We start from the raw sequence: 9,624 nt of genomic DNA on the forward strand, positions 1-9,624 counted from the left end.
TGAAACAACACACCCCCCCAGACTCCCACCCCATCCTGCTGTATTTGGTTGGAATCATAAAAAAATAAACCAGTTTAATAACAAACCTCAGGTTGTGTGTGTGTGTGTGTGTGTGTGTGTGTGTTTTCAAACCTCAGGTTTTTAAAAAATTTTACAAGAGGAGGAGTCGGGGCAGAAATGATGGATGAGGAATAAGGGGCTGCAGGCGTCCCCAGGGGGAGCTGCCTGGCTCCAGCCCCAAAGCTGACCCTGCATCGCGGGAGGTTTGTGGAGAGAGAGTGAATGGTGGAAAGTTAGAGGTCGAACTTCAGGAGCACCACGCTGTTTCCAGGCTGCGCCCTGTGCTAACTCCTTTCATGCTGATGACGCCCCGCCCCGGGAGCTGGATCCTGCTGTGGCCCCATTCGCAGGTGGGCGGAGAGCTGAGGTTGCAGGGAGAGGCGGGTGCCGAGAAGGGCAGGTGGGGCTTGCTGTCGGGAACCCCCTGCCCCCTGCTTCGCCCGGTGGCAGAGCCAGCAATGGGGGGAAAGGAGAAGTGAGGCGCAGTCCACCCCTCCCCACGGAGCCTCTGGAGCTGGCGGCTCCCTCCCCCAGGGCTGGGGGGCGGGTCTCCTCTGACAGAGGCCCATCACCTTTCCGGCCTCTGGGGCTCTGGGGAAAGGCAGGCAGCCCTTAGTGCTGGATGTCATACGAGTACACATTTCATTCTCTCTCGGACCTCCACCTGATAGACGAGAAACAGGCATGGAGTCAGGGTCAGGGCTCAGACTCTGCTGGCCTCTGAAAGCCTGTGCTCCTTCTGGAAGGAGCTGGGCCAACTCAGAGCAGTCAGCAGAAGCATGGTCAAGAGCAGCCTCTCACTTGCCTCCCTCCCCATGTTACTCTCTGGGCCTCAGTTTCCCCATTTGAGCATGGGGGTGGGGGGAGGTTTCTGTTCTGCTCTGCAAAATAAGCACATGTCAGGGGCTTTGGAGTGCCTCCTCCGTGCCTGATTTCAAAGAAGTGAAAGTGGGGGGCATGGGCCTCGTTTTTCCTAGTCCTCCTGCAGCAAAAGCAGGAGAAACGATTGCCTCGCATGCCTCAATTTCTCCATGCATGGGGTCTACTGAGTCCCTAGGTCAAGCCAGGTACAGATTCAGGATGTTCTAAACCCTGGCTTATTCTTTTTTTTTTTTTAATATATTTTTATTGATTTTTAGAAACATCCATGATGAGAGAGAATCATTGATCGGCTGCCTCCTGCACACCCCCTACTGGGGATCGTGCCCACAACCCAGGCATGTGCCCTTGGCGGGAATCAAACCTGGGAGCCTTCAGTCCGCAGGCCGACGCTCCATCCACTGAGCCAAACTGGCTAGGGCGACCTTGGCTTACTCTTGAGGTGGGGGTGGGGGAAAGAGGAGTCAGATGATTCAAATTTTTTTTTTTTTTTGAGAAGAGAGATTTCAATTATTCAGTGTTCTTGGTTTTTCCGCATCCACTGAGCCAAACCAGCTAGGGCGACCTTGGCTTATTCTCGAGGTGAGGGTCGGGGAAAGGGAAGTCAGATGATTCAATTTTTTTTTTTGAGAAGAGATTTCAATTATTCAGTGTTCTTGGTTTTTCTTTCTTTTTTTTTTTTTGAATATTTTATTGATTTTTTACAGAGAGGAAGGGAGAGGGATAGAGAGTTAGAAACATCGATGAGAGAGAGACATCAGTCAGCTGCCTCCTGCACGCCCCCTACTGGGGATGTGCCCACAGCCAAGGTACATGCCCTTGACCGGAATCAAACCTGGGACCCTTGAGTCCGCAGGCTGACGCTCTATCCACTATCCACTGAACCAAACCGGTTAGGGCAGTGTTCTTGGTTTTTCAATGATGGATACAGAAGTATAAGCCAGGGCCTCTTCCCACAGAATTGACATTGTGAATAGAGAACAAGACAGACACTTCATAACAAAGGCAAATAATTCCTGGAGATAAATATATGTGTTTTTGCAAAATACACATTTTCATACAAATGCATAACTAAATGGTGACTCCATGGTGTTCCAGTTATATCTCGAAGGGCTGGGGGGTGTCCGGGTGTCAAATAAATCCCATTACCGGATAAAAACTAGTGGTCCATGGAGCTAAACAGCATTTCCAGAGGCATCAAAAGAAGTGCTAGGGAAAGCAGGGGCACGTGTCAGATACTTATGACTGTATCCAGCCCAGCTGGAGTGGCTCGCTCGGTTGGTTGAGCATCGGCCTGTGCCTTGAAAGGTTGCCGGTTTGATTCCCGGTCGGGGCACATGCTTGGGTTGCAGGTTCAATCCCTGGAAGGCAGCCAATGGATCTCTCTCTCTCTCTCTCCCCTCTCCCTTCTTCTCTCTAAGAATGTCCTGCAGTGGGGATTACAAAAACAAACAAGCACAAAAACTTGATGAATGTATCCAAAGCTTGAAAACACCGTGAGGAAGCGTAGGAATCCCAGCAGTCGGTGAACGGGCTTCTAAATGTCCATCACACCTACAGACTCCACATGCAGCCCTCAGACTCCGCTTGAGCGGGGTGTACGAGAAGTGCATGTCTCCCTGTGCTGGCTTCCTCTTCCTTGGCCTTTTTTTTTTGTTCTTCAATCTCCTCTGTCATAGAATAACTGTAAGTAGTTGTGAAGTGTTAAATTCCGACAGCAAAGCAAAATTAGAGTTAGCCCTGGCTGGTTTTACTCAGTGGATAGACCGTCGGCCTGAGGACTGAAGGGTCCCAGGTTCGATTCCGGCCAAGGGCACATGCCCGGGTTGCAGGCTCGATCCCCAGTAGGGGGCGTGCAGGAGGCAGCCAATCAATGATTCTCTCATCATTGATGTTTCTATCTCTCTCTCCCTCTCCCTTCCTCTCTAAAATCAATAAAATATATTTTTTAAAAAATTAGAGTTAGCCCTAACCGGTTTGGCTCAGTGGACAGAGCGTCAGCCTGCAGACTGAAGGGTCCCAGGTTCGATTCCTGTCAAGGGCATGTACCTTGGTTGCGGGCACATCCCCAGTGGGGAGTGTGCAGGAGGCAGCTGATCGATGTTTCTCTCTCATCGATGTTTCTAACTCTCTATCCCTCTTCCTTCCTCTGTGTAAATAATCAATAAAAATTTTTTTAAAAAAAATTAGAGTTAAAGGCAAATGTTTAACCAAACATGTTTAAGCACAAGCCAGTGAATGAAGAACTTTAAGTTCAAAGAGCCAAATATTCTGCATTTCTGAGAAATCTGTTTGTCATTGCACTTGGCTTCCACAAACCAAGTGGGTGTACATTTAAAAAAATATATTTTATATGTTTTTATTGATTTCAGAGAGAGGAAGGGAGAGGCAGAGATAGAAATATCAATGATGAAAGAGAATCATTGATCGGCTGCCTCCTGCATGCCCCCCACTGGTGATGGAGCCCAGGCAGCATGTGTCATGACCAGGAATCAAACCGTGACCTCCTGGTTCATGGGGTGATGCTCAACCTCTGAGCCACACCGGCCAGGCTACGTGAGTATACACTTTTGAGTGTTGATTTATTGCCAGAAGACCTGAATTAGGAGCCTGAAAGAAAACATTTTGTACCTACGTACATTTTAAAAAACCCATCCAGGAAGAAGAGGCCAGGTGTCAGCTTCCGATGGGGAGACGTTCTCATGGAGGCACTATAAGGCCAAGTCGGTCCGCTTTATTTCTTGTTCTTTAACGGGTTCTGTGGTTCCACCTTGTCCCATTCGGGTTCAGAAAGCTTACTCAATAGTATTGCAACATCCTCCTAAGGTGGTTTATCTTCTTTTTAAAATATATATATATATATTTTCATTGATTTCAGAGAGGGAGAGAGAAGGAGAGAAACATCAATGATGAGAGAGAATCATTGATCAGCCGCCTCTGGCACGCCCCCTACTGGGGATCGAGCCCACAACCCGGGCGTGTGCCCTTTCAGAATCAAACCCAGGACCCTTCCGTCTGCAGCCGAGGCTCTATCTACTGAGCCAAGCCGGCTAAGGACAGCAGTTTATCCTCTAGACCTGTGGTCGGCAAACTGCGGCTCGCGAGCCACATGCGGCTCTTCGGGCCCCTGAGTGTGGCTCTTCCTAAGCCTTCGAAGTACCCTAATTAAGTTCATAACAATGTACCTATCTATAGAGTTTAAGTTTCAAAACTTTGGCTCTCAAAAGAAATTTTAATCGTTGTACTGTTGATATTTGGCTCTGTTGACTAATGAGTGTGCTGACCACTGCTCTAGACAAGCATTGTCAATCAAATCCAAGCTCCTTCCATCTCTCTGTACCTCCTGCAGCTTTTTTTTTTTAATATATTTTATTGATTTTTTACAGACAGGAAGGGAGAGAGATAGAGAGTTAGAAACATCGATGAGAGAGAAACATCGACCAGCTGCCTCCTGCACATCCCCCACTGGGGATGTGCCCGCAACCCAGGTACATGCCCTTGACCGGAATCGAACCTGGGACCTTTCAGTCCGCAGGCCGACGCTCCATCCACTGAGCCAAACCGGTTTTGGCGCTCCTGCAGTTTTGATCTTGTCAAGTCGGCACCCAACCCAGCGGTGCACCCACTACTGCCAGAACCCAGACAATTCAAATTTTTAATCCTCACTCAAGAATACATTCATTGATTTTAGAGAGAGTCAGGTAGGGTGAGAAAGAGAGAGAGAAACATTGATGTGAGAGAAAACCATCGATCGGTTGCCTCCTGTGCAGGCCCTGACCAGGGATCAAACCCCCAACCTTTTGGTGCCTCGTTCAGTGTTCCAACCAACTGAGCCACCCAGCCAGGGCCGGGCTCAATTTTTCATTTTTAAATATATTTTTTATTGATTTCAGAGAGGAAGGGAGAGGGAGAAAGAGATAGAAACATCAGTGATGAGAGAGATAAATCTGGCTGCTTCCTGCATCTATTGGCTGCCTCCTGCACGCCCCCTACTGGGGATGGAGCCTGCAACCCAGGCATGTGCCCTTGACCTGAATTGAACCCAGCACCCATCAGTCCACAGGCAGACACTCTATCCACTGAGCAAAACTGGCTAGGGTGGGCTCAATTTTTTAAAGAAAAATCTAGCTAGTGTGGCCAAGAGAGGGGGAGACACTTTTCTGTTGAACACAGAGTGCTGGGGATTTGCATAGGTCGCATAGCAAGTCAGAACAGAGTCAGGCCCCAACAGGGCAGCACCGCCCAAAGCACAATCCCGGTCTGAAGATCCTGGAATGGGGGGGGTGGGGGGGGGGCGAGGACTAAGGGATGTCACGCACTGGGGATTTCTCAGATGGTCCCACAGAAGGGGAAGTGGTTCTCCAGGAAATGAAAGCCACAGAAAAAAGAGCCCTGGTTGGGTTTCTCACTAAACAATCTTTGTTGGGGTTCCTTGCCCTCCCCAAAAGTGGGGGACCTGAAACTTCTCACTCGCCCTCATCTCCTGGGACTACCCACTGCCGCCCCGCCTGGAGTGACCTTCAGGACTTCGACCCGTCTCCCCCTCCTGCCCCTGCCCTGCTCTCTCCCTGGACTGTTGACTTCTGGCTCCCACTTCCTGGTGTTTAGCACGTAGGCTGTGCTTCTTTGAGGGAGTGTGCGGCTGGTCCCGGAGGCAAAAAGGCTCCCGCCCCACCCGGCCTTCTAGGCTAGCTGTTTCCAGGTCGCTGTCTGTGACAGATCAGACTGTCCTGGGAGGCCAGGGGCGGCGGCTCTTAGGAGTTTGTTCTCAAGGCCGCCTGCCCAGCGGTCACTCCTGCCCTAAGGGTAGGAGGCTCTGGGAGGAGTGCTGGGGCAGGACTGGGGCAGGACGAGGGCAGAAGCAGCAACTTTTCCAGGCTGGGGTGATCTGGAATCTGGGTGGGGCAGGGCTGGAGGTGGGGCTGCTGTTGGCCTGCAGGAGCTGAGCTCTGGGGATGAGGCCCAAGCACAGGTCCCTGCATACTGTTGCTGGCCCCCAGCTTTCCCCGTTGGCCCACCCTTACGGCTGGACAGTCTATCCGCGTCACAAAAGCACCAGGCGCTTCCCACCACCCTGAAATATTGATGGGCAACATCCCTGTCTTGCTGATGAAGAAAGGAGCCCAGAGAGGGCAAGAAACGCCCCCAGGATCACACAGCAGGGTTAAGGCTGGGCAAGAGGGCCAAGGTATGTGAGACTGCCCTGCTTTCGCCCCGAGGTCCCTGAACATTCACCCACAACCATTAACCACTCACAGACACCCCATAAATGCCCACTTACACATGCCCCCCACTTACTCAGCAGCATGAGCAGCTCCAAGCCACTCACCAAGACCCCGAGACCCCCCAATGCCCCCACCTTGCTGATTCGCCCACATTCGACACCCTTGTTGAGCCACCTAAAGGGACACTGGGCTGGGGAGAGCAGGGTGGCGGGGAGGGGGGCGGGCGTGCAACCAGATCCCTCCCAGGTGGCCAGAGAGAAAGGATAGACTCTCTAATTACCATTGAAGGTACTCTCTGGCTAATGATGGTTTTAAGTCAATTATATTAGCTTTTTTACTACCTTTGTTTAAAAAAAAAAAGCTGGGCTCACCAGGTTGTAAAACTCTGAGGAAACTGGAGTTCAGAGAGCTGCAGGGGCTGCCCAAAGCCACACAAGGAAGTGGGGGTTGGAGGGGGTCACCTAGCGCTGGGCTTCTCTGCCACCGAAGGTCACGCCTCTAAGCCTGTTTCCTCCTCTGTACACAGGTGTCATCCTACCTCACAAGGCACAGGGCAGTTGGCTATTAGTGTTATTTCCATTTCAGAGATGGGGACACGGGGCTGAGGGCTGGAGTCCTGTATCTAGGGCCCCATACTCTGTGCATCCTCCCCCCTCCTCCCACAGGTCCTCCTCAGCTGACCCACAGCCGCTGCCCCCACCCCTGCCTAAGAAGACCCTGAGCTGCCCACCGACAGGGCTCCCAGCCCCAGACCCAATCCCAGCAGGGCAGCCTCAGAGGCCCCTTCTGGGGTCCCACAGGGTGGACGAGAGTCAAACAGGCAATGACAAGACTGGCCAACTTGTCCCCCCGCAGAGCTGCCCTTCTGCTCGATGGACACCGAGCTGGGCCTGTCCTTCCACGACCAGAGGCCTGGCAGCTGGAGGGCTTCTGTGCCGTGCGTGCTTGGCTCCCGACTCGGGTCCTGGGGGGCACCCGGCCCTCCGCCTGCATGGAGAGCAGAGTGGGAATGCCCTCTACTACCGCACGGTGCGGTGGATGAGGCCTGGCCTGGCCTGGCCAAGAGGAGCCCCACCATCACCGCTCCTCCACCAGGGGCTCCCCAACTTTCCCTCCTAGACATACCCACACCTGCTTATTTCACAGCCAACGAATTAACAGCTCTGGGAACCACGTTTCTCCATCACCTGGGAGACTTGTTCAAACTCCCTCCCCACACCACTCAGGGGCCCAGCAATCTGCAATTTTAACTCATTCCCCAGTAGATTCTGGCTAGAAAGCCACTGAGTTTACCAGCCACAGCCAGCTGACAGCCACCACTTTATTTTTTAAAAATATATATTTTATTGATTTTTTTACAGAGAAGAAGGGAGAGGGATAGAGAGCCAGAAACATCGATGAGAGAGATCGATCAGCTGCCTCCTGCACGCCCCTCAGTGGGGATGTGCCCGCAACCAAGGTACATGCCCTTGACCAGAATCGAACCTGGGACCCCTGAGTCCGCAGGCCGACGCTCTATCCACTGAGCCAAACCGGATCAGCACAGCCAACACTTTAAATAATAATAACTGTAATAATCATCATTATCAGCTTCCAAAATGTATTGAACACTTCCTCTGTCTTGCGCTGTTCTAAGGCCTTTTAAATGTTTTTTTTTAATGCTTTTATTGATTCTAGAGAGAGAGAGGAAGGGTGAGAAAGAGAGAGAGAAGCATTGATCGGTTGCCTCCCGCACACACCCCAACCAGGAATCAAACCTGAAACCTGGGTATGTGTCCTGACTGGGAATCAAACCAGCGACCTTTTGGTCCATGGGATGATGCTCAACCACCTGAGCCACACTGGCCAGGGCTATTCTAAGAACTTTTAGACTCATTTACTCATCTAATCCTCGCTCTGGCTTTATGATGCAAGTGTCACCGCATTTCATCAGATGTTTGTTTTACCCTGGTTGGTGCTCAGTGGTTAGAGCACTGGCCTATGCACTGAAGGGTCTCAAATTTAATTCCTGGCAAAGGGCACATACCTGGGCTGCAGGTTCATCCCTGGCCCTGGTGGTGACACGTGTGGCAGGCAACCAATCCGTGTGCCTCTCACCTCTCTCTCTCTCTCTCTCTCTCCCTCTCTCCCCTTCCTTCTCTCTCACTCTGTAAAAATCAATGGAAAAAATCCTCGGGTGAGGATTAACAATCAATAAATAATTTAATTAATTAAATTATCTTAAAAAATAAGAGGAAGATACTTGTTTAATGTACCGCTAAGAAAAGTAAAATTCCTGTTAAATAAGCCACGCCACCAAGCATCAGGCACTTCCCCATGTTCTAGGAACCTAATCAATTTGGCAGAATGTGTTATTATGGGCCCATTTTGCAGACTGAAGTATGGAGAGAGTTTTTGTTGACTAAGTTCTTTAGTGAATAGCTCAATTCTGACTCCACCTCAGAGGCCCCGGGGACTTTATTTTTTAAATACATATCCCCCGAGCCCTTCATGACACCTGTATTTTATTTTATTTTTTAAATATATTTTATTAATTCTTTACAGAGAGGAAGGGAGAGGGATAGAGAGCCAGAAACATTGATGAGAGAGAAACATCGATCAGCTGCCTCCTGCACACCCCCCACTGGGGATGTGCCCGCAACCCAGGTACATGCCCTTGACTGGAATCGAACCCGGGACCCTTCAGTCTGCAGCCCGATGCTCTATCCACTGAGCCAAACTGGTCAGGGCAACACCTGTAATTTTAGACACCTCCCCCAAGGTGGTTCTAATGTAATCCCCAGACCTGTTGTTCTCTTGACCTCTTAAAAAGAGCCATGCTATCCCTGACCAGGGGTTGGTCCCAGCTGAGATATGCTCTGAATGTCAACTATATACTTGATCTTGAAGACTTAATGTCAAAAATGATAGTGATATAAAGCATCTAGACATTTTTTATTGATGACCTCTTGAATGATAGGTACCATTTTGGATACATTGGCTTAAATAAAATATATTATGAAAATTACTTTCATCTGTTATTTTTCACTTTTTTAAAATGTGGTTACTGGACAATTTTAAATGATACCATAGCCTGTGTAGTATTTCTACTGTTCAGCCCAGCTCTGACACCTCACACTTTCCCACATGGTAAGGGACCTGCGCTTTGGTAGGCTGGAGAGTTTAACCCCTCCCTACCTGCCATCCTGGTGACTAACACCCAAATTAACATTTAACCCCTGCTTCTGGAGGCATGCAGGCTGCCCTCCACCCAAAGCCAGAGTGGGAGCAGCAGGCCTCAACGGCCCTGCACTTCAGCCTCTAGAGCAGTGGTTCTCAACCTTCCTAATGCCACGACCCTTGAATACAGCTCCTCATGTTGTGGTGACCCCCAATCATAAAATTATTTTCGTTGCTACTGTTATGAATCGTCATGTAAATATCTGATATGCAGGATGTATTTTCATTGTTACAAATTGAA

The sequence above is a fragment of the Myotis davidii genome, unplaced genomic scaffold (genome assembly GCF_000327345.1).
Source record: "Myotis davidii unplaced genomic scaffold, ASM32734v1 scaffold551, whole genome shotgun sequence".
Lineage (NCBI taxonomy): Eukaryota > Metazoa > Chordata > Mammalia > Chiroptera > Vespertilionidae > Myotis > Myotis davidii.